The sequence below is a fragment of the Crotalus tigris genome, unplaced genomic scaffold (genome assembly GCF_016545835.1).
Source record: "Crotalus tigris isolate CLP2741 ecotype Arizona unplaced genomic scaffold, ASM1654583v1 scf7180000024403.402700, whole genome shotgun sequence".
Taxonomy (NCBI): Eukaryota; Metazoa; Chordata; class Lepidosauria; order Squamata; family Viperidae; genus Crotalus; species Crotalus tigris.
The window spans coordinates 357,972-382,777 of record NW_024100570.1 but is presented as its reverse complement, the minus strand read 5'-3'; the positions used below and the strand labels follow the sequence as shown (position 1 = coordinate 382,777).

Below are 24,806 nucleotides of genomic sequence, written 5' to 3'. Positions count from 1 at the left end.
CAATCTTTAGTGCTTAGTAAACCACATGTTGTCTGGGTTCAGATATTTAACATTAACTTCTTCAATATAAATCTATTCAGTATTACACAATCCAGTATTTTTTCTCTGATCCTCCTTTCTTCCCCATATTTTTTCCATTTTCTCCTCATTACACAGTTACAATTTTTGGTACTGTTGATATATACAAAGTTAGATATAAGCATCTTCATCATATTTTACTAATAGCATACAAATAACAATAATATCAATTCATAAATCAATATCCTGTTTTTCATGCTCTTGTTAAGGTTTGATTTCCCATCAGTATTTGAAATATCTTTGTCAGTTATATTTTTCTCAATATTAATTACATTTAATATTACAAATGTTTTATTCATATCAATCTTCCTCTTATTTTCATATTTCCCATATCAAAAAAAGAAAGAAAAAAATGCTATTTTAGTTCTAAATCATATCTTTCATTATAAAAAACTAATTATATCTAAGGGTTATCTGTTCTTTTAATCTTATTCAAACAAGTATTTAAACATATAATGCCCCCTCTAAAAGGTCAAATTTTCTGGTTTTTTTAAATCTGACTCTCGCTTTCTTTCTTCTTTGCCAAGTAGCTTTCCAAGCCAGGGCAATTAGATCACCCAGGAATTTTCTTTCTATTTTTGTGAAAATTGCTTGACATGAGGAAGACAATTTAGGTAGGGTATTTTGGGGGGGGAGGGGAATTTCACGCATTTATATTCCTGAAGCAATTCCCTGTTTCTTTCTCCCTCAATTTCTCTTTTCATTTCCTGTCTCCCAAGTTGTGACATTTCACCTAATAGCTCTATATTCCATTTTTAAAAATCTTCTTCCTTGCCATCAGATGTATTTTGCAGACCTAAGCGGTAAAATATGTTTTGCATTTTCATTGTTATGACTAAGTCTTGCAGTTTTTTGTTTGTATATAGTCATTTATATTTCCCTTCTTTTATCTCGTCCATCTCTAAATCCATTTCCTCTGTTTCGTCTTCTGATTTCTGGTTTATTTGTTCATACTTTGTGGTCATTATCTGGGAACTTTCTAGTTATAGATTTAATTTGAAGATTTGCTCATTTATATTATCTAAATTGTTTTTAGTCTCATTATGGTTTCTTTTTATGTCCTCTTTGTATGCAACAATTGTTTGGTGAATTAGTTGTAGCATAAAGTATATTTCCTTCTAAAAAGTGTTTGTTTTTTGGAGACTTCCGGTGGATCTGCGCGGCGATGGCGGCTACTTTGTAGCTGTCCTCCTGGGTAAGTGTAATGAATCGCTATGAACAGCGGACACCAGCTGTTCAGCGGTTCAAAATCCCCCTCCCGGGCAAAGGGGGGGGAAGAGGGTTGTCTGAATAGTGGTAGAGCCTCTTATACACCCCCAATATTTTTTTGGGGGTGAAAAGAGTGCTCCCACGGAGTTCAGACTGTCTCCGCTTCCCAGCTGCTTTTGTCCTTAGGGACAAAACAAGCTGTTGCAACCACCTCCACGTTTAAAGAGATCTGGTGAGTTTTTTAGAAGTGGACAGAGTTGACTGGAGGATTAGCTTTTACTTTCTTTGACTTTATATGGATTTTTAGTTAAAGATTTATTTTTACGTTTATATTCCCTCTTTTTACTTTTTACTTTTTGCTGAAAGGGAAAGTAAAATGGCGATTGGCAGACTTTCCGGCATTTTTTTTTATTATTTTTTTTATTTTTTCTTTTGGGAAGCTAGAATGGTGATCGGTAGGTTTTTTGGTGTTTTTCTTTCCCTTTCTCTTTTCTTTTCTTTTTAATGATTGGAATGGATGTTTTATTCTTCTTTTTTTTTTGATGAAAGTGAAAATAAAATGGCGATCGGCTTTTTTGGATTTTAGAAGCATTATTATTTTTGTTTACTTTTAAAGACAGGCTTCCTGGTGTTTCTCTTTCCCTTTCTTTTTCTTTTTAATGATTTTTTTTTCTTGCTGAAAGGGAAAATAAGATAGCGATTGGTTTTTTTGGATCTTAGAGGCATTATTATTTTTGTTTAACTTTTCTCTTTTGTTTTTTGTATTTTTTTTTTAAAAAATGGAATGGATTTCTTTTTATTTAATTCCTTTTCTTTCCCTTTTTTTCTCCCTTTTTTATTATAATGATCTCCCTTTGAAGGATTTATTGATTTTTTTTCTGGAGTTAATCTTTCTTTTTCTTTTGTTTAATTTTTGTGGCCCCAAAGTGTTTAGTATTTTTTTTTTTTGCTATAATGACCTCCTTTTGAAGGTTTTTTGAAATTTTTTTTTTTTGGATTTAATCTCTCTTTTTCTTTTGTTTAATTTTTGTAATTCTCAAGAAGGAGTAAAGATTTTTTTTTTAAGATGGCTCCAAAGCGTCCAGGGATTCCTACAGCTCCCAAATCAATAGCCTCACCTTCTTCCTTGGCTCAGCCAATAATGGTGAAGGATCTGCAAGATATGATGGGAAATGTTATATCTCAAATTAGGGCAGAAATGAAAGAGATTTTAGAGGAAAACAATAAGATTTTGAGGCAAGATATAGTTTTGGCTTTAAAAGGAGTTGCCTCTGTTTTTGAAAAGCTGAATTCCCGTGTGGAAGAGGTAGTAGAAAAAGTGGAATTGATGGAGGAAAAATTTGAAAGTATGGAAAAAGAAATGGAAAATGAGATTCTTATGCTTCAATATGGACAAATGGAATACGCCTTAAGAATCAGAGGCTTGAGAGAGTCTTTGCAAGGAGATCTGAAAGAGATGGTTGCAAAGGACTTTGCTGTGATTTTGAATAAAGAAAAAGAGGAAATACTTAGTGAAATTGAAAAATTATTTAGAGTTAATTCTGTGGTGGCAGTGCAAAAGAATTTGCCAAGAGATGTGGTAATTTACTTTGGGAAAAGATCCCTGCGCAATGAAATTATACAAGCTTTTTATAAAAAGAGATTTCAAATTGCCCTTACAAGACGTTATAATTTTAAAGGAGATCCCATCTAAAATTTTAAGAAGAAGAAAGGAGTTTGCTTTTTTAGCAGATGAACTTAAAAAGAGACGAATCTCGTTCAGATGGGATGTTCCGATTGGAATGGTGGTGAATTACCTGGGGATATGTTATAGACTTAATACTGTTTTTCAAGCAAAAGATTTTTATACTTCGGTCCTGGGGGTATGTTCATCGCCATCTACTAAGTTTAAAGCCTTGGAAGAAAAGAATGTAGAATTATACCCTGAAGAGCCTATACTTATGAAAATTGGGGAACCTCAGCTTGAGGGGCCTCAACAAGTTCAGATAGAGGAGCAGAAGATAACTTGTGCAACATATAACTGTAAAGAGAAGCAGCAACAGAAGAAGGTTAAGGAAGCCTCACATCTATTGGTTTCTAAACCTGCGGGAGAAGCAAGACTTATAAAGATTCGGGTGCAACCCTCAAGGGTAAAATTGCTGTCTGAAGAAATGGAAAATGGGAAATCTCAGTCTGAGGGGCTGCAACAAGCTGAGAGGAAGGGGCGGAGGACAACTTGTGCAACATATAATAGTAAAGAAAAAGACCAACAGAAGAAGGAGTTTAAGGAATCTTCACATGTATTGGCTTCTGAGCCGGCGGGAGAGTCAGGATTTATAATTTCGGAGCAACTTTTAAGGGCAGATCTCAAAGCATTTCTTTTGAGCCTTATGGATAAGAGAGACTGATAAGGATGGAGATCGAATGAAAATTTTATATGGACAATTGAGACTGATAAGGACTGTGTTTTTTGTGGATGGAACTTACCATTGGTAAAGATTTAAATGTTTAATGTGTCTATTGTGGATGGAATTTATTATTGGTAAAGATTTAAATGTGTATAAGGGAATTTTAATGTTTTAAGTTTTAAGTAATGTTTAAAGTTGTGTTTTGGAGGGAGTTTATAAAGAATGATGGATAATAATATAAGTATGATATGAAAAGGTTTGGAGTATATTATAATGTGTTCAATGTTTGGGTTTTTTTTAATTATTATTATTATTTTTAAGATGGAATTTGTTATTGGTAAGATTTTAATGTGTATAAGGGGATTTTAATGTTTTAAGTTTTAAGTTATGTTTAAATTTGTGCTTTGGAGGGAATATAATTTGTTTAATTAAATGTATTCAGATTTGCCTATGATTTATATTAGATTTTATATTGTAGGTATAGATGTTTAAATAAAGTAATGTTTAAATTTGTGTTTTGGAGGGAGTTTATATAGAATGATGGATAACATTATAAGCATATTAGAAAATGTTTAGAGTATTTAATTTAAGGTATCCAGATTTGTTTAGGATTTATATGTGTTTCAAATTTTTCTTTTCTTTTTCTGGAAAATTTTAATTAAGCCTGTACTCAACTCTGGGAAGGTTGTGGGAGGGTTTGGGAGTTTTGGGGAAGTGGGGGAGGGTAAGGGAGGGTGGTGGGGTCTGGGGAGGGGATTTGTTTTGTAAAATTTAAAAAAAATTTCAATAAAAAAAGTGTTTGTTTTTTCTTGAGGCATCGTTCCTGGAGATCCTCTAATATCACCAGTCTCCATAAGAGTAGATCAAAATTTCCTCTAGTTTTTTGGTCTTTATATGTAGCCTTTATAATCCAATAGATTCCAGAGTATAGGCCCAGTCCTGAAAGCAATATTTTATAGTGATCCTTTGTCTCAGGCATCCAAAAATTGTCAGTCAGACGTTGTAATCCACAATGTTCAAAGTGTTCAAAATGTTCAACCTCCCTGAAAACAGCTCAAAAATCTCTCCCTTGTCATAGTCCAAGGTCAAATTTTTCTTTCTCTCCCACTAGCTCCTGAGGTTAAAAGTCCAATCTCAGTAGGTATTTATAATCCAAGGTCAGGATGATAAGTATGCCAAAATATTTTCCTTTATTGCCAGCTGTTCTCCCAAGCTAGGAGTCACCAAGCAGCCAGGAAGCAAATTATAGTGCTGTACACAAATCCACTACTAGATGTCATTCAAAGCCCATTTTCTACTTTTAAGACAAAGGATTGATTTCTTATATTTCACCTCAATGTTTTTGTTTCTTTTCAAAGAGAAATTCTTAACAGTTATCTCAGTTTTCAGATTTATCAAAACTGTAGCTTTATGTTACTTCCACTTCAGTATTGTATGTTTCTGTCCCCCATAAAATTAAAATACCGCTTCTGTTCACATTCAGAGGTTTTAGCTTTTGGGGAGCCTTTCCCAGGAAATTCAGTTGTAAAATAGTAAAGATTCTCACCCAGTTCCAAACATGCTGTTTACAATGTGTTAATTGGTGCTTTTTCTTCTTCAGTTGTCAGTAGCTAACGGCCAGCCATAGGAATGTAGCCAGTTTTTCCCCTGCTGGTTTGGAGGGCTTTCCTTAGATGGAACGGAAAGACTGCCATCTCTCTGTGATCAACAAGGCAACCCTCCATTACCTCTTCAGGTGACTTTAGGCCCTTTTTAGGGCTCCCAGCAGGGCGAAGAGCCCTGCCTTCCTGCGTCCCATCCCACTGTGATGCAAAACCGGAAGCCCATGATCCAGCTCTTTGATTGTATTGGAGAAATGTGTTGAGCTGAAGAGGGGAAGAAATAGAGATATTCCAACTTCGGTCGGGCTGCTGGAACGTGCTACATCCCACCAGCTGCTGCTTAAACTGTAAGTTTTGGGAGAATCCACCAGGAAAGTAGCAAGGCCCTGATTGGATCTCCATTATATTTATAGTGTATTGTACTCTATTTAAACCCCATTCCAACTTCGGTCGGGCTGCTGGAACGTGCTACATCCCACCAGCTGCTGCTTAAACTGTAAGTTTTGGGAGAATCCACCAGGAAAGTAGCGGCCCTAACGGCGCGCGAATTATATAATTAGATAACTAAAAATCACAAACAGTAGCAGTACATTCAGGGCAAGTGTGTCTGACATCCCCTGTATCTAAGATGTCCGGCTTAGTTCAGTGCAACACCTGCTTTGCAGCCGTCCTTCGCAGTACCCTTTTCAAACTTGGAAACTGTCCTATCTGTAAACAAATCACTAGCCTACAAGGACAGATCATTTACCTAGGGTCTGTAATCCGTGCTCTTCGGGCAGAAATTAGGTGTCCAGTTCAGCCCCTCTACTCTAGTAAGCCTCCCTGCTATCAGCCCCCTTTACCACAAAGATCCTGCAGGAAAAGGGCAGTGTGGACAACCGTGGGATCTGGCAGGGTGAGAGCTGTGAACCATAAACACAAAGCTTTCGCTGTGTCCCTGCACAACAGCTACAGTGCCCTTGCTGACCTTAATAGGGACATTAAGGAGACTGGTAAAGGTATTTGTGAAGATAACTCAAATAAGCAGGGGATTGTGGTCCGAGATGAAGAACTAGATTTTGACAGGGAGAAGTGTGAATCAGGTATTGCACATCAGTCATGCAAGAATAGAAAGGCTCCCAAAAAGAGAAGCTACCTTCTGGTAGGTGATTCAATTATAAGGGATGTAAATTTAGGAAAGGACACAGAGGCTTTGAAAGAGGTCAGGTGTCTTCCAGGTGCTACTGCCAGTAGGGACAAGAAGCGTATTTCTAAAATAATCAAGAATGGCAGCAAGGACTGTGATGTGGAGGCTATTGTACATCTTGGCACTAATGATCTGTCCCAAAAAGATGTACTCTCTGTGCAGAATGATTTCCAGAGCTTGGGGAAGGAACTTAGCAGAATAGGCTGTAGGCTTACTTTCTCAGAGGTTTTACCAGTGTATAAGGAGCAAAACGGAAAAGGCCAGCGCATAGCACAATTCAATATGTGGCTAAAGGAGTGGTGTAAAGGGGAAGGCTTTGGATATATTAATCACGATGTCAGTAGCTGGTCCAATCAAAAGATGTACAAAAGAGATGGTTTGCATCCATCAAAAAAAGGGACTGAGTTACTCGGCTATAAATTCACAGATTTTCTGGAGGGAAATTTAAACTAAACAGCGGGGACAGGGAGTTAATTGATACGGAACAACCCTGTCCCCGGCAATTTAAAAACTATAGGGCTATCAGTGCATGTAGCATAGATGTGTGTGTGGACAAGAATACCAACCTTGCTACCAATCAAAATGAAGCCTCTAATAGCGAGTGCCACATAAAGTGCACTAACCAAATAGGTGGTAAGACAATAGGGGAACTCAGGCACCACACAGGTTATGTAGAAAGGAAACACAGGGCCACCCACAAAGGACTCAAATGTTTATACACCAATGCACAGAGTATGAACAGCAAACAGGGTGAACTAGAAATTCAGGTTAACGAGGGCAGATACGATATTGTTGCCATTACGGAAACATGGTGGGATGAAACTCACACATGGAACACACAGCTAGAGGGATTTAAATTATTTAAAAGAAACAGACCAAATAAAAGAGGAGGTGGAGTTGCTCTCTATATAAGAAATAACTACATCTCCACAGAAATAGAGTACAACAATGATAAAAACTCTCTTGAATGCATTTGGGTCAATATAAAAGGGGGGGGGAAATGACATTGCCATAGGTGTATACTACAGACCACCCAACCAAACAGAGGAAATAGATGAACTTTTTGCTAGTCAGCTAACTAAGGTATGTAGGAAGCACATCACAATAGTAATGGGGGACTTTAACTACCCTGACATCAACTGGGAGACAAACTCCGCACCAAGTGGAAGATCAAACAGGTTCCTGGCAAACCTAGCAGACAACTTTGTCTCCCAAAAAGTAGAGAAGGGAACTAGGGGATTAGCCATTTTGGATCTAATTCTCACTAACAGAGATGAAATGATAGACGGTGTTGAAGCCATAGGAACCCTGGGAGGAAGTGATCATGCAATATTAGAATTCAACATTATAGAAGCACAACCAATAGAACACAGTCAAACTAGAGTCTTGGACTTCAAGAGAGCTAATTTCAATAAACTTAGAGAGGGCTTGGGAAGGATTCCATGGATGAGAATCCTCAAGGGGAAAACAACTCAAGAAGCTTGGGAAATTTTGAAAAATGAGATAATAAAAGCACAGTCTAGCACAATACCAACAAAGAGGAAAAATAACAGCTCTCAAAAGAAACCAGCATGGCTGCATAAAGAACTCTCTGACAAATTGAAAGATAAAAAGGACAAGTACAGAAAGTGGAAAGAGGGGAACATAACTAAGTCAGAATATCAGCAAATAGCCCGAGCCTGCAAAGATGAAGTGAAGAAAGCCAAGGCTCAAAATGAACTAAGGCTTGCGACCAAAGTCAAAAATAACAAAAAAAGCTTCTTTCAACATGTAAAAAACAAGAAAAAAGTGAAGGAAATGATTGGTCCATTAGTGGGTGGAAGTGGCAAGAAGGTGACAAGCAACAGGGAGAAAGCAGAACTATTTAACTCATTTTTTGCATCTGTCTTTATATCAAAAATAGTGCCATAAAAAACAAAACAGAAACACAAGTTAAGATAGGCAAGAAAATGGTTAGGGAGCACCTGTCCAGCCTAGATGAGTTCAAATCGCCAGGACCAGATGGATTACACCCCAGAGTTCTCAAGGAACTGGCAGATGTGATATCGGAGCCACTGAACTATATTTTTCAAAGATCCTGGAACACAGGGGAACTACCAGAGGACTGGAAAAGAGCTGATGTAGTTCCCATCCTCAAAAAAGGAAAAAAAATGGATCCAGGAAATTACAGACCTATCAGCCTGACCTCAATACCTGGGAAGATCCTGGAAAAGATAATCAAACAACGAATCAACGAACACCTAGAGGCAAACAAAGTCATTACTAAAAGCCAACATGGGTTTGTCAAAAATAGATCATGCCAGACAAATCTTATTGCATTCTTTGACCAAGTGACAAAATTAGTGGATCAGAGGAATGCTGTGGACATAATTTACTTGGACTTCAGTAAGGCATTTGATAAAGTAGATCACAACCTACTACTTGACAAGATAGAAAAATGTGGGGTAGACAGAACCACCACCAGATGGATCCGTAGCTGGCTGACCGGCCGTACTCAGCGAGTGGTCCTCAATGGAACTGCATCTATATGGAGGGAAGTGTGTAGTGGGGTGCCCCAGGGCTCTGTTCTGGGCCCAGTACTCTTCAACATCTTCATCAACGATTTGGATGAAGGGATAGATGGGGAACTCATCAAATTTGCAGACGACACCAAGCTGGCAGGAATAGCCAACACTCCAGAAGACAGGCTTCAGGATACAGAAGGATCTGGACAGACTTGAACACTGGGCACTAACTAACAAAATGAAATTCAATGGTGAAAAAAGCAAGGTTCTACATTTAGGCAAGAAAAACCAAATGCACAAGTACAGCATAGGCGGCACCATGCTCAATAGTAGTAACTGTGAGAGGGACCTCGGAGTCCTAGTAGACAATCAGTTAAATATGAGCCAGCAGTGTGCGGCAGCTGCCAAAAAGGCCAACACAGTACTAGGCTGCATTAACAGAGGGATAGAATCAAGATCACGCAAGTATTAATACCACTCTTCAATGCCTTGGTAAGGCCACACTTGGAATACTGCATCCAGTTTTGGTCACCACGATGTAAAAAAGATGTTGAGACTCTAGAAAGAGTACAGAGAAGAGCAACAAAGATGATTAGGGGACTGGAGGCTAAAACATATAAGGAACGGTTGCGAGAATTGGGTATGTCTAGTTTAACGAAGAGAAGGACAAGGGGGGACATGATAGCAGTATTCCAATATCTCAGGGGCTGCCATAAAGAAGAGGGAATTAAGCTATTTTCCAAAGCACCTGAAGGCAGGACAAGAAGCAACGGGTGGAAACTAATCAAGGAGAGAAGCAACCTAGAACTAAGGAGAAACTTCCTGACAGTGAGAACAATTAATCAGTGGAACAGCCTGCCTCCAGAAGCAGTAAATGCTCCAACACTGGAAGTTTTTAAGAAGAGACTGGACAGCCATTTGTCCGAAATGGTGTAGGGTTTCCTGCCCGAGCAGGGGGTTGGACTAGATGACCTCCAAGGTCCCTTCCAACTTTACTATTATTATTATTATTATATTTCAATATTTTATTTCTCTTTTATACATGAAATAAAATGAATAATAAAACAACTGGAGTACCATTTGAACATATTTTCATCATCAAAATCATCACTGGTCAATTGCAAAAAGCAGCTTTATTTGGAACAGCTTACATCCAGTGATGATACCTTTAATACCAACAACATCTGCCTATCCCAGGACCTTGGAAAGGTCTCGCTAGTGGAAAGAAAAACCAGTCCGAACATTTGGCTGACTACACAATGCACCATAATAATCAATTAACACCATGAAATATCAACATTTGCCCATCCTAGGTCCTAGGAAAGGACTTGATAGGTGGTTAAAAATGTCAAGCCCAGTCTGAACATCTGGCTGACTTAACACCATGAAATATCAACATCAGCTCATCCTAGGTCCCTGGGAAGGACTTGATAAAAAGGCCAAACCTGGTTTGGTCTAAATATATTCGCATGCCTTGATACATACCATCCAGAAATAGAAACCAGTAGTTGCTGAATGGAAAGGCATCAGTTTTGGGGGAGGATTCAGTGGAGTGAGAACATAGAAATCAGAGATCCTTCCTCAAATACTAAAACAATCACCGTTCAACTCACATGCACAAATGACACTCAGGAAAGCCCTGCCAATATCCCACAAGTAGGCTTTGTTTGTGATATGGCCAGGAGTGTGTCTTTCTCTTCATCAGTGGACATCCCTAAATGTGGATGATCATTCTCAGCTGAGGACAGGTTTGCTGATTTCTGCCAGACATCCTTCAGAAAACAATTGGAAGATACTTGTTCCCCAAAGCATCTGTAGAATAACTACTTCAGAACCAGAATCTTCAAGGTTTTTCAGAATCCCTGTTTCAAAGGAGCTTTGTCTTCATCTTTGTATTTGTATTGTTGGCTTTATTTACAATGTTTTATTGTTCTCATAATTTTTTTTTCGTTTTTTGAGAGGAAATGCAGTAGAGAAATAATACATATTATTTTTATTTGATCTTATTTATGTTGTTATTTCTTCTTACACACTTTGATCAACATTAGCCTTTAACTTTGTTTTCTTTATCAACTGAAGAGTAAGAGGGAGGTCAGGATTGCTTTGTTGATAGCGCCCACATCCAAAGGAAGCCCAACTAGCTGTGTCATATTCAGTAAGAAAAACTTACTGGTTGATGACCAGATTCTTGCTGGCTGAGTTTTGTTTTTTATCTGCTACCATGATAGAGGCAGCCTCATTTTCTTCTGCAGAAAAAACCAAAATCAGTATGATCTACTGTTAAAACTTATAATTTTCCTTTATTATGTATTTATCTTTTTTTTAAGAGTTAGCATTTAGAGTGGACTTGTCAAATTTTAAAACCCTATTTCAAGATGTTTGCTATTTAGATACCTTGAAATTCCTTTAGTAATCTTCAACAAAGGACTTTGAAGGTGGTTACCCCTTTCAATGACAAAATGCATAACCCTACAAGGAGACACCTGCAGCATTAAGAGAAGGGCAGGCGATGTTGTAGGCATCTCCTGCAGACTCTTTGACAGAGGCTCCCCTGTGCAATGTGGAACATTTGAAGACAAAGCTCTTTTCCCAAAGATGCTGCCAGTCCTTGATGGGAAGGATGAAACTTTCTTAAATGAAAGAGAAGAGCCCAACTGTTGAAGTGGGGAAACAGTTTACACCCTTGTCAACTTGGAGTTTGATGATGATACCTTTTCAATGCAGAGTTGCTGTCATGTAACAGATTTAATTGTACGTGCCTACTGGGGAATATCCCCCCACTAAAATTAATGTGAAGAATTTTTGAGTAGTTCTTATGAGCATGTTTAGGTGTACTTATTTAGCATGCTGGATTTGGGAAATCTTCAAAGCTTTGGAAATGACCTTGATTTGACAACACTTCAATCAAATCATCCTGTCAAAGAAGGACATGAATTGGGTTGTGGTTGGTGAATCGGTGTGGAGGTTCCTTTGAACCTGCCAACTGAAGCAGAAGGCTTTGATGTGCTTTGTAGTCGGTCCCAACACTTCATGGATGTAAGACCTCTCTGTTTCTTCAGGGGTTGATACAGGGCATCTACAGTGTTGCGATACTACTTCTATATAGAGACAGATCCCCCGAGGGGGTCTGACATTGGCTAGCTACTCACGTCAATCAGTTTATACATCATTAAATTCTTGAAAATCAGAGTTGTTGAGAGTGACAAACTTGGGACTGCTGCAGGCTTCATTCTCTTTCTCAACATTCAGCCTCTTTAAAGTGGCTGGTGATAAGTTGCCTTTGTGCTGTTTAGTGACGTGTTTGCTCCTAAATTAGTTTTTCAAGGAAGAACTGGAAATGCAATTCAGATCTTGGCACCCTGACTAATTCAGTAGGCATTCCAGGGTCAAACTTTGTTTCTAAATTTTGCATGGCTGCAACAGGCTGAAGTTTTTCAACAATGATTGTATGGTTGCCAGGATAACATATATGTTGGCTTAAGCAGCTACTGCTTTTAAGAATAGGGTATGACAAGGCTACAAATGCTGCCATTCTATGCCAGGTTTTTTTTCCCCTAGCCTGCTTCTCTTCTTGGTATTGTATGTCTCCATGCCAGCCTCTTTCTACTAATTAACAATTGTCAGTAAGCCATAATTCTGATTCCTGCCAATTATGAAGGGGTTTTTTCCAGGAGAAGTCAAGTTTGCCAATATAATTCCCTCCCCTAGTAAAGGGAAAGTAACAGGAGTCATTCTTCAGTGTTAGCATACCATCCAGACAAAAGAAATGAAAAAGTAAGAGTTTATCTTGTAAACAGTTTTTTTTTTTAAATTTTAAGTTGAAATAAGCAGTTTCTATAAGTTAGGCTCTTTATCGGATATATCGAAGGTAGCTTTGCTATTTTTTTTCTCTCATTTACCGTTATTAAATATTTGCTGGTATCAACTGAAGTTAGGAAGGTTAATGCTCTTTTAAGAGTCTACTTTCTCTGTTATTTTTATTTCCATTCTACCCAAAGTTGAAACAGCTGCAGGCATTTTGAGGCCTCGCAATTATAGCCTATAGATGAACTTTTTTCCCCCCCAAATTGAATCTTGAAGTGGCTCAGATCAAATAAACTGTGCTTGAACCTTGAATTGCAAACTCAAATCAAATCATGCCTTCTTGACATTCTCTGATCTCCAGTTTGAATCACATCAGAGAGGATTCTTACAGGTCTAATATATTCATGCCCTTTCCAGGCTAATATACACCTTCCACATACTGAAAGAAAATGGGAGGTACTATAAGGTCAGGTAGAGGAGGTCAACCAGCAGTGCAACTGCACAACCAGATAAACATCCAGTGAAAGTTAATGAGAGTTTTCCATGTGTACAGTAAGAGGTGTAGCTCTCCCAACCCTGAGAGATGCCTCTCAAACTCTCTCTTTGAGCTTTCCTTTACACAAAGAGAAGATGGTCCCACAATTGATTGAGAGACAGGGGTTTAAGAGAGGTGGAGCTGGCCAGCTCCATTCCAATGCTTTATCAGAACGACACTGTTTAGAATAACGATGTAATATTAAAAAGGTAAAGTTTTCCCTGTCAGTCATATCAAACTCTATGGAACAGTGCTCATCTCTGTTTCTTGGCTGAGGGACCCAGCGTTGTCTGAAGACAATTTCCCTGGTCATGTGCCCAGCATGGCTATATGACAAAGGTAAGGTGACCAACCGTCCTCCTTTAGGGAGGACAGCCCTCCTTTTGTGAGTTCTGTCCTCCCTCGAAAAGTGTCCTCCTACATGTCCTCCTTTTTGATATTTGAAGACTAATCTGCAGGGCTTTTTTTCTCTCTCATAGAACACTCAGAACGGCGTTCCGGCACCTTTTTTTGATGGTTTTTTTTCAACTTTTGCATGAGCTGTGCTACTTCCCCTATTGGCTTTTGAAAGCGAATAGGAATTGCTGCTGAGCACACCAAAACACCTGGCCAGCAAACTTTGCATATGTAAGTTGTCTGCAGCGAAGGCGAATTGGCAGGAACTTTGCACCCCTCCCTGCTACCCAACTACACCATCTCCTAGTTAGTCCCAAAGATACATGGAGGAGACTGGAGCGGTGATGCCACAGTAACTTTCTCTTGATCTTCGGCCCTGCTAGAGCAATAATGGCTGCAGGCGCAAGAGGCAGGGGCGGCGGGGCTGCTATGGGCGGGAGTGTGAGAGGCGGCAGTGGCCGGCTGCCCCCCGTGCCCCCCGTGCTGTGGGAGCCACGGGGCTGCACAGGGTGGGAGGTGGTGCTGGCGGGGCGGCTGCAGGTGTGGTGTGTTGATGGCGGGCTGCCCCCCGGGCTGGAGCCGGCACAGCTGGTGCTTTGGGAGCCACGGGACCTTGCGGAGCAGCAGTGCTGGCGGGTCGGCTGTGGGCGGGGGCGCAGCATGTAAGCATAATTATAATATAAAATGTTATTGTTACAAATGTTTTTATTATGCATTTATCATATTATAGTGTATTCTGTATTATTGTTTCAATGAATAAAATATTTCTTTTATTTACAATATTTTTTTCTTTAATTTATTTGTGTCCTCCTTTTCATTGTAAAAAAGGTGCATGGAACACTGTGACCTTCCCACTGAAGTGGTACCTATTAATCTACACGCATTTGCATGCTTTCAAACTGCTAGGTGGGCAGGAGCTGGGGCAAGGAATGGGAGCTCGCCCCATTAGGCACAGCTCATAAATATACGTAATATTACATATATTTGAAACAGAATACCACCACCACAAAATTGAAAGATGATTTTCCCCCTCTCTCTGTTTACTTACTTCTCTAAGCAAAGTTTTAAACACCGTATAGAATGAGAGATGCTAGATGTTCATTACAAACCACAATAATGCCAACATGATATACATGTCATGCCAGTGGTTAAGTGATGCATTTATATGATGAACTACGATGTCTAATGTGTGTACATAAAACATGTCTCTACACAATTTGCTTCCCATTCTTTCCCCCTGTAGATGCCGATAGGCCTGATTCACTAATGCCTAAAGGTGCTGCAACAATGGTTCATTTGGGTGGATTGCTGTAGCACACTTCCATCAAACCCATAATGCAGTGTTTCTCAACCTGAGCAACTTTAAAACGTGTGGATTTCAACTCCCAGAATTCCCCAACCAGCCATGCCACAATAGATTCATTTTACTTCTTTTTCCATCTGTATTAGGAAATAGGGAGAAAGGAACACTCAGCAGCACAATTTGTATATAGCTTTCCATTTTTCAATACTAAACATTCAGTTGGTCAGTGCCTAATGTGTACATAGCTGTTTATTATTTGTTAAATAGTAATTAAATAATTAAAGCAGAGCCAGGTTTTAAGGCTTTTCAGAAAAGCCAGGAGTGCGGGGGCTGACCTCATCTCGGAGGGGAAAATATTCCAAAAGGCGGGGGCCACAGCAGGAAAGGCTCTTCTCCTGAACCCTGTTATCTGAAATGTATGTATTTATTCGAGTTATAGAGCCATCCATCTCACAGCAGGGACTCTGGGCAACTATCATAAGATGCATGCTTATCCCGCAAATTACAGAAACAGAGACAAGGTATCCCTGGAGAACATTGGTACAGTTCTTTCCCATCTCTGCGTGTTTTTTTTTAAACCAGTGAAAAGATTAATACTCAGGATTGCTCAAGATTCAGAAGCAGGCAGATGCCTATTGATAAGACAGCAAACTGAAATCTATTTGAAAAGAAATGAATATTTCCCCCCCTCACTATCCTAAATAAACAGATGTTCTTCCTAATCTCCATTCACTTTACTTACTGCCTTATCTGTGACCTTTCTTTTGAAGGCATTCATGGGAGAGAATAGCTGTATTTATCTACCTGCTGTCCCTCCATCTGCCTGGGCTGCAAACAAATACTCACAAATTATATTTTCTTTGTGCAACTTTGAATGACAGGAGCATTTGCAAAGTCTTTTTATGCAGAGAATGATCAGACATTATCTCCTTGGTATTGAGCAAAAATTTGAAAGCTTGTCCACATCTGGACAGTTTATCCAGCAGCAGCTGTTACCAGAACTTGGATCTCTGAACACGGATATTCGTGTCATATCCTCACACAGAAGGACATCTTTATTCTGAGTATTAATCTAAACATTAGAATGCTTCTCTGATCTGCTAAAGCAAATTATATGGTTATTATTTAATTATATAAATAGCTATAAGCCATGTTAAACTCCGTGCACATAATTCTATGCAAGGACTTGTTTTAATCCTGCTAAGTCATTGTCAGTCTTGCAGTCGATTCTTGATTTATTTTCTCTTCTGGATCCATAAACCAACCTATAGTTGCCAAAAAAAAAAAAAGAATGATTTATTATCTGGAATGGATTCAGATGTTCAAATAACATGCCCATGCACACACGCAGACACCCAGGCAAAACAAATTGTACCCTAGTGTTATGTGTAAGCCCAGGACATTTTTTTTTCATGGCTAACATAACATTAGCAATTAAAGTGCAATAAACCCAGATCACACTAAAAAAAAAAAAAAACAGCAGCACTGGGATCATTTTAAATGAAAGCCTGTTGGAGGAATAACAAATTATACCAAACAACAGCAGATTGTCAACTATCAGGGACTTAGTAACACTTCTCAAGAAAGCAATCTAATATATATGACTTTTGAATTTCTATTTTACTACTGAAAGATTTGAGGCTTCACCCAAAACTGCTTTTTCCAAAAGGAAACTGGACTTTCTTGGTTTTTTAAAAAACATTTTGCTTCTCATCCAAAAATCTTCCTTAGTTCTAACTAACGGTGGGGAATAGAAGGTCTTATATTCTTTGCAGTCATCAGGTCCTTAACACTCTAAGGCAGGGTCTTCAAACTTGGCCCTTTTATGACTTGTGGACCAACTCCCAGGCATGCTGGCTGAGGAATCCTGGGAGTTGAAGTCCACAAGTCATAAAAGGGCCAAGTTTGAAGACCCCTGCTCTAAGGGTTGGTTCTTAGCTTTCTGAGAGTCCTGAGGCCACTCAGTGGTTTATCTGTATCTTCAGAGTCACCTGAATGAGAGCATAAACAGGTGTGGTACCTTCTTGGGACTGCTGAAAGGACTGGGTTGTAGACAGGAGATCAGTGGTGTTGTGTCCCTCCCACTCTGTTGAGGGAGGGCTGTTCAATTTTAATATAGATAGCCTATTTGACTCCTCTTTCAGACCCCTCTGGACCTCTCTGTCCAGAATATGAACTATGCTGTCTTCAAAGAGTGAACTTTGTCTTTCAGATCCAGATGGACTGCTGAATCTTGCCCTGATGAGTTGGTTATCCAGTGTTGTGCCATGTGTTTGTATATGTATTTCTTGTGCCTTTTGGAAAAAGCACCTTTTGGGGCAACCAGGACCTGGATGATTGAGAATCTGCTCCATAGATATTTGAGGTTTGATGCATTTCCTTGGGAGGGAATGTCTCAGCTTGGGCTCTATCTCAAAAAATGCCCTCTTTGGCTGTCAACCAAATAGATTTTATGGCTGAGCCTTAGGAAATGGTTGGAAACACCCCTTGTGAACAGGGCCTCATGCCCCACACCCAGACTGCCTCCTGAGGGAGAGGTTCTTTTCATCCACAGATTGAGATGCCCTGGTGAAGCATGGATGGCTGGGGGATTGTGGGAGTTGAAGTCCACCTATCTTAAAGTTGCCAAGGTTGAGAAACACTACCCTACTGCCCCCCTTGTACATATAGAAAAAGATTGGCCTTTAGATGAGAGGAAAGTATGATGGCCTAAGAAACGTTGCCCTCACAGTCTACTCCTCAGCACACAGTTCAGGGGTGGATGGTTTCGGAGTTGAGATTGCTGGCTCCTTGCCATTCTTTCCCTTCCCATCTAGGTCATCATCAATTGCCGCTCTGAAAAGGGACAGGCAAGTGAGTCAGGACTTAATATTCCTTTCAATTCAAAGTCATCCATATAGCACAACCTCTATAGGGCTGGAAAGTTTGCTAAATTTCTTCATCAATGATACATTGGCAGGAGAGAGGGGAGAAATCTACTAGCATCTCAAAGTAAACAAACAAAACCAGAAAACAAAAAGCATTTTTTAAAAAAAAAACAGTTGGGGGTTCTGTTCAAGATATAAACCTAGAGAGAGTTACTCTTTTAACTCGGATCATGTCCTAAATTCAAGGGGCAGGCTCTGTGTGAGATCTCCAAAGCAGGGACCTGCCAACTTCCAGGCCCAGCCAGGCTTATCTTCTGATCCCAGACAAAGTCTACCAAAATGTTTTTTCCTAAGTTTAAAATGTCATCTTAGGTGGCAGTTTTCCAAGCCTTGAGTATACCTGATTTCATGTTTCTATTTCTGCTTGTTGGCAATCCATCTGTCAACTTTGAAAATGAGCATGGCTGCAGCCATTTTCCCTACTCATTTTGATTGACTCATAACACAGAAGGAGGGGGGTTTGCCAGGTGCTTCGCTGGACTAAACAGATTTTCTCCCGTGGGAACCAAGGTCATCGACTGTTCCTGGGACTTCAGGCTGGGCGTTTCGTGAAAAGCCCACCAAGAAGATGTATTGGGGAACGTAGTAGCTTGCATAGCTTTAGGGGGAGGGGATTTCTTAACTTTGTATTGGGGATTGTTATGTGTCTATTCAGACTTGGTTTCACTTTTGATGTGCCGATACTTTGTATCAATAAAGATATTTTTTGTGGAATTTCCAAGCTTCAGACTTCTGCTTTATTTGTCTCTGTCTGTCAGAACCATGACACCATCATCTTCCCCAGTTCTACCACTTAAGTTGTGGACCCTAGCAGTCATCTATGCTTTAGGTAGTGTGATGGCTCCTTATGATGCTGAGGACTGATATAAGCTTTTACCTTCACTGTTGTCATCTACTTTCCAGAAATTAAAAAAGGGATAGAAAGCTGGCTGGGTTTATTGAAACTCTTTCAAGTTGCAAATTTTCACCATGACTTTGTTTAGATACATTCTTCCAGTCTTGGGAATGCATGCAGAACTGGAAGCTGCAACACGGCTTGGATTGTTCATATCAGCGATGGTGCTTAGATATGGAATGGGATCATATTTGATGACAAAACTACAGAAATGTTTGGGTGAAGAAGAGAATTCTTGCAACCAAAGATCCAAGGCATTAAGTAGCTTACATTCCTACAATCTTAACTCATTTTGCTTTACATACTCACAGGTAGTCTGCTTGGGGAGGAATCAGTCTAAGATAAGGATTAGTGTTAGATTTAGGATCAGCATCAGGGATAGAGTTAACTCTCTGCTTTACTGGGTGAAGGATTCAGACATTGGACCAGGAGTAACCAAAACCTTAAAAATAGTGATGATGATATTCTATGCCTTGTATTCAGACAAAAATTCTGCAGGCTCCACTGAAAATGATACTAAAAGCACAACAGCTTGAAATCTCTGAGCAGTAAATGCAAACAAACACAATGAAAACTATTAAGTAACAATAGCATGTCTCCAGATGTTGTAACTCAGACATGTCACACTTGTGACATCACGTGACATCGCACAACGTATTGGGATGGTTTTGCCATTGCTGGAAATGGGGTGGGTGCGGCTTCTGGATGACATGTCTGGCCCATGGGCCGGCAGTTTGACACCCCTGTTGTAACTTCTCAGTACATCTTTAGCTATGCAGGATGGGGCTTCTGGGGGTTGTAGTTCCAATATTTCTGGAAGACACTAGTTCTGGTGAAGATGGATTTACGGTATTTACTGCCTCTTTGTTTTTTAAAAGTATCCCGGGGGTGTAGGAAACATCCCCAGCTTTAGGAATTAAATTCCCTTACTAAGTTTCATGCTAAGGTACTTAGAAGATTTCACAGAAAGATGTAACACAATTTTGTGCACAAGTATATGAGCTTCTGATTCAATTCATATATCTATTGCACCAAACCATGGCCTGCCTTAATGGCCTGTTTAAACATAACTTTAATCATCGACCATAATGACTGGGAACATGTAACACAAAATAAAAACCATGCACGGACTTCTGGCTATACCATCGTGCAGCTGCGGACGCAGAAGATGAGCTCCGTCTTTCGCGTTTGAATTTGTTCTGCTAGGGGACCCTGGAAAGGGTCGGAAGTTGCCCTGTAGGGATGATGAGCAAGGAGGGGACCCCCGTTTGATTGCGGGAGGGAGGCAGCCCTTCCATTTGATCCGAGGAAGCCCTCCAAACTGTGGGGGAAAGACTGGCCATACCACTATGGCCAGTCACTAAGCTGCTGATAGCTGAAGTCAAAAGCACCACCCAGCAACTTTAAAGCAATGTAGATGAAACTGGGTAAGACCTGACCCTCTCTTTAAGATTTTAAATATTTTTTCCTGTAAAAACTGCCCAAAGGATTTTTCCCCTGTGAGGATAGAGGGAAGGGAATTTTTACCCCAGCCTCTAAGAAAAGTGGCGACTAACTACCCAGGGGAAGCATAGCAATATAAGAACAATTTTATTCTAATTGGATGTATATTCTTTTGAAACTTGGGGACTAAAAGTGTTCCTTTTCTCATTGGATGCATTTGTTTTTTATTTTTTTTAAAAAATAAGACTTGGACTTAAAAAGTTTGGACTTAAAATTTTGGACTTAAAAAGCTTAAAATGGCATTGGTGACATCTTGTGGCAAAGTATGATATTACAATTTGTTATTGCCTAAAAGAGACTTGGCTTGAAGCCCAGACTTCAGATAAAATTTCTTTGACCTTGACAGTTACCACCTGTGAAAAACCCAGCTGTAAAGAAGGGACTTCTGGGCAGCATATCTGGCCTGCTTGAACTATGAATGTAACTGACTTTCAGAGCTATACTTGGGGAATTGCTTTCCTATTTCTTTACATGAGAAACATATGTTATTATATGAGATGATGGAACACCTTGAACTATAAACTCTTACTTGAAAAATAATTTCTACTATAAAGACCACTTATAAAATGTGAAACAGATGTCCCATGCCCAATTACAAAAGACAAAAAACTATTTTTAACATTTGATTCTAAAGTCTTTAATTTAACATACTATCAAGAGAATATGGATGAAGACCAGGAAAAAAATCCTTTCCATGTTGAAATCAATACACAAAACCATCCTTTCAACAGACCAAGCCAATGGAAAAATCAGAAAAGGGAGTGACAACATTGAAACTGGAAAAACTTTTTACAAAAATCAGAAGAAATTTGAGGAAAAGGAAGAACAGACTGAATGGAACGTATCAGGACAATTGCGGGAAATTGGAATAATAGGGAGGCAATTTAACTAATACAAATGGGCTCATTCTTCCAAAAAAAAAAAACCCAACCAAATGGTCTTTCTTATTCCAAATAATATATATAATAATAGAGGGAGAACTATTTGATGATTCAAAGGCACTGACATGAAAGGTTAGCTAGCAAAGGAAGAAAGCCAGAGTAAGGCTGAAGAAAATAATGGCTTTGATTTATTAGAGGGGATATTATATTACTAATTAGAGGGTTGAATATGGTGGAAATAGATAACTTTTAGAAAATAGAGTAATATTATAACTGAATAGATAAGATGTGTAACAAGACTATTAGATTTTGGTATGAAAAGGGAAAAAGGGAGAAGTTGAGATAAGGGAAACTTTGGTCACCTATCATAAAATATTTGGAAATCATAAATACCAGTGTGCATAGGCTAAAAAGTATTGATAAATGTAATAAGAATGTTTTTACTTAGTTGAAAATAATAATTCTATTTGCCCAATATGAGATAACAGATATTACCAGAAAAAAAGAGGGAGTATTTGAGCTTCCAATATTAGACCTAAACTAAAAAAAATAAATGTATATTACTGAATTATTGGTTAACCCAGGCAACACCTAGAATGGTTTCAACTTATTAGAGGGGATACTGTATTATTTATTAGATGGTTTAATATGGTGAAAAATAGATAACATTTAGAAAACAGAATAAGACTATAATCAAATAGATAAGATGTGTATTTAGAATATTAGACTTTGTTATGAAAAGGGAAAAAGGAAGTACTTGAGATAAGGGAAACTTTGGTCACCTAAATATAAAATACTTGGAAATTATAAATAACATATGTTAATTTGAATATTGATGGGAAATTAAAGCTTGGGGAAAAAAGCAATAACAGGACATTGATTGTATATAAGGATCAAATGCAAACACAATTAAGATATGTATAAGCTAAAAAATATTGATAATTGTAACAAAGATGTTTTTATTTAGTTGATAATAATAAGAACTGTATTAGCCCAATATGAGATAGTAGATATTAAGGGAAAAGGAGAGGAAATATCTGATGTTGTAACATGATATTTATACTAGAGACTTATGTATGCTATTGCACTATTGAATAACCCAGTCATCATGTTGCTTTTTAAATACTCAATTGTAAAATGAGAGAATTAATAAAATATTATTAAAAAAAATAAAAATAAAAACCATGCAGAACAGAGGCATGACACTAGGAAATTGATGATTGAATCTCCCTCGCTCCCCTCCTTCTGTCCCTGCCATAAGTATGTTCAATGAGTAATTATAAATTCATCTTATTTTCATCTGTGAGCCCCTTCCCAATTTAAAAGCTGATCATATATCCCAATAACACTATAGGTACCCAAGCAATGAAGGAGGAGGGAAAATGTACCCTAGCAAAAGTCTACATCAATTATTGTTTCAGTGATGAGAACAAAAACTGAAATATGACAGAGGTTTATTGTGTTGGTTGTCCCTGTAACATTTCCCCCAAGAAACCTATTTGCATAAGGGCAAATCAGATGGATGGCCCCATCATTTCTAAGAGATTGTAAGGAATGTCCTTGAGAATTACAGACATTTGAGACCTCAAAACTGTTTCCGTATAAATCTGAAAGGCATGAATGTGTATTTTAAATCAGTGCATCATCTGTGCTATTGAAGATGCGTGAATATTATGTCTGAATAACAGCCATCCAAATCCACCTCATCTTTTCCTTTAGAAGCATCCCAGCAGAATATCAGTGGGAATTCATGAGTGGGAACCAGTTGTTTTTTTTTCGGAACATAATCTGTTTAGCTCTTGGGGAGTTTAGCCTCAGTTCTCACCAGGTGGAGATCTAATGGATAAATATTTCTTCCCGAGCACTGATTTCTTTTCCTCTCAAATATTATTTTCTTTGTCCGCTAAATGATGTGGAAAGGGAGTTCATCTCAAGCTGGAGCTTTCCAGACCACCAGCAGAGAGACTTCTGACTAGCTTTTTAAGCATGTGGCTGGTTGAGTATCTGAGTTAAGAATAAAGCAATTATTAACGGCAAAGGCTTAAAAAAATATTTCTATCTACATAACTTTATGCACTGTTCATTATCTTTCTGCTGGCTTTTCACAGTCAGTTAATAAAAGTTTTTAAAAAACCTTTTGAATTTACAGTTTAACATTTGAATCTGAAAACAAATTTTGAACAAAAATTGAATGGGTTTGATAGATGAGAAAAGTTACTCTGTTTTTTTAAAATAAAAATTTTATTGGGTTTTTCCTGTTTCAGTTTTATTAGGTCTCAATAAAAAAAAATCACTAATGATCCAAAATTGCAACTTGAATACCAAAATGTTAAATATTACTGCACACCAATTACCGTATTTTCCGGCGTATAAGACGACTTTCTAAAGCATTCAAATCAGCTCCGAAGTAGGGGGTTGTCTTATATGCCCGGTCATCTTATACGCCGGAAAATACTGTATCCAGAATAAAGTACTGTGAGTGCTAGATACCCATTGTAAATAGTGTTATAATTCAATTATAACAATATCATCACACATTAAATTTCAAATACCTTAGAAAACCATGTGAAAATGGCAACTTCTTTTTTCCACATTTTCCTTATTCCTGAATTTCAAGTGCTTCCTTTTGCTTTTCTGCACAATTCTGCTTCCTTCTTCCTCACTCATTAATTTATTTCACTTCATCATCCATATTCCCATACCATGAAATCTCCAACAAGTTCTTTGTTACCCTTTCCCTGTCTTCTACCTATTTCTCTTTAAGTTCTTCATTTCATTTAGCAGACTGTGTTGTAATGCTGGTTTCAGGTGTGGCTTGGTAGAAATGAAGACAGAGTCCTGGTGTTTGTTTTGACAAGCTTTACGCATTTATTCAGCTGAATAAAGATGGACCCCTTCAAGAGGAAGGGAACTCTGAACACTCTTTGACATTCATATTTATATGTTTGCTAAGTTGTTTACTTAATCACCTGGAAGAGATGGCATGCTCCACCCAGACATGCTGGCAGACTCTAGATAAGACAAAGAAGCTCAGAAATAGCAAACCGCCTCCCTTGGAAACCTCCCAAGGACATTGGGTGGCATCTTAGGAATATTGGGTGTTTCCCGGGGAACTTTCCATGACCCTGAAGGCCTGCTGAGGTAATGGTGCCAACTGCATATAAGTTCCCTCAAGGTTGTCATTAGAATTATTAGTCTGCTGATCAACAGTATTTCATTGGGGGCTAATTGTGGATGAAATGAGTTGACATTGTAGGAGATGACCAGGCTGAGCCTCAGGGAGTCAAAAGCCTCAGTAGCCAAGAGTCCTTTTGTGCCCACAAGAGATCTAAATCCAGCCAACTTTGAATTCCTTTCTATTCTTAATTCCTGCTAATTTCCCTTGACTGTTAGTAGTTCAGATTCTTGTAGAGAGCTTAAGCTTACAATAAATCTTTATACTTTTGAACTGCCTGAGTCTCCTGATTTTCCTGGTGTTGACAGATGTCAGAATGGAGACCTCTCCCCTTGAATCTCTCAGGTAGTCTAATTGTGCCAGAGATCACTGGCAAATCTCAGCCTGCTTAGAAAACAGATACAGATGTAATATGTATGCTA

At 38.6% G+C, this 24,806-nt stretch overlaps 1 long non-coding RNA gene across 1 annotated transcript; it reads right to left on the bottom strand.

Annotated features, from left to right (window-relative positions):
* Positions 1-14,550: 14,550 nt before the first annotated feature.
* Positions 14,551-24,008, bottom strand: LOC120301900. Its single transcript, XR_005555063.1, has 3 exons — positions 23,762-24,008; positions 17,733-17,838; positions 14,551-16,268 (listed from the first exon to the last, which is right to left on the bottom strand). It is a non-coding gene; the product is annotated as an uncharacterized LOC120301900 (long non-coding RNA).
* Between the last annotated feature and the right edge of the window lie 798 nt (positions 24,009-24,806).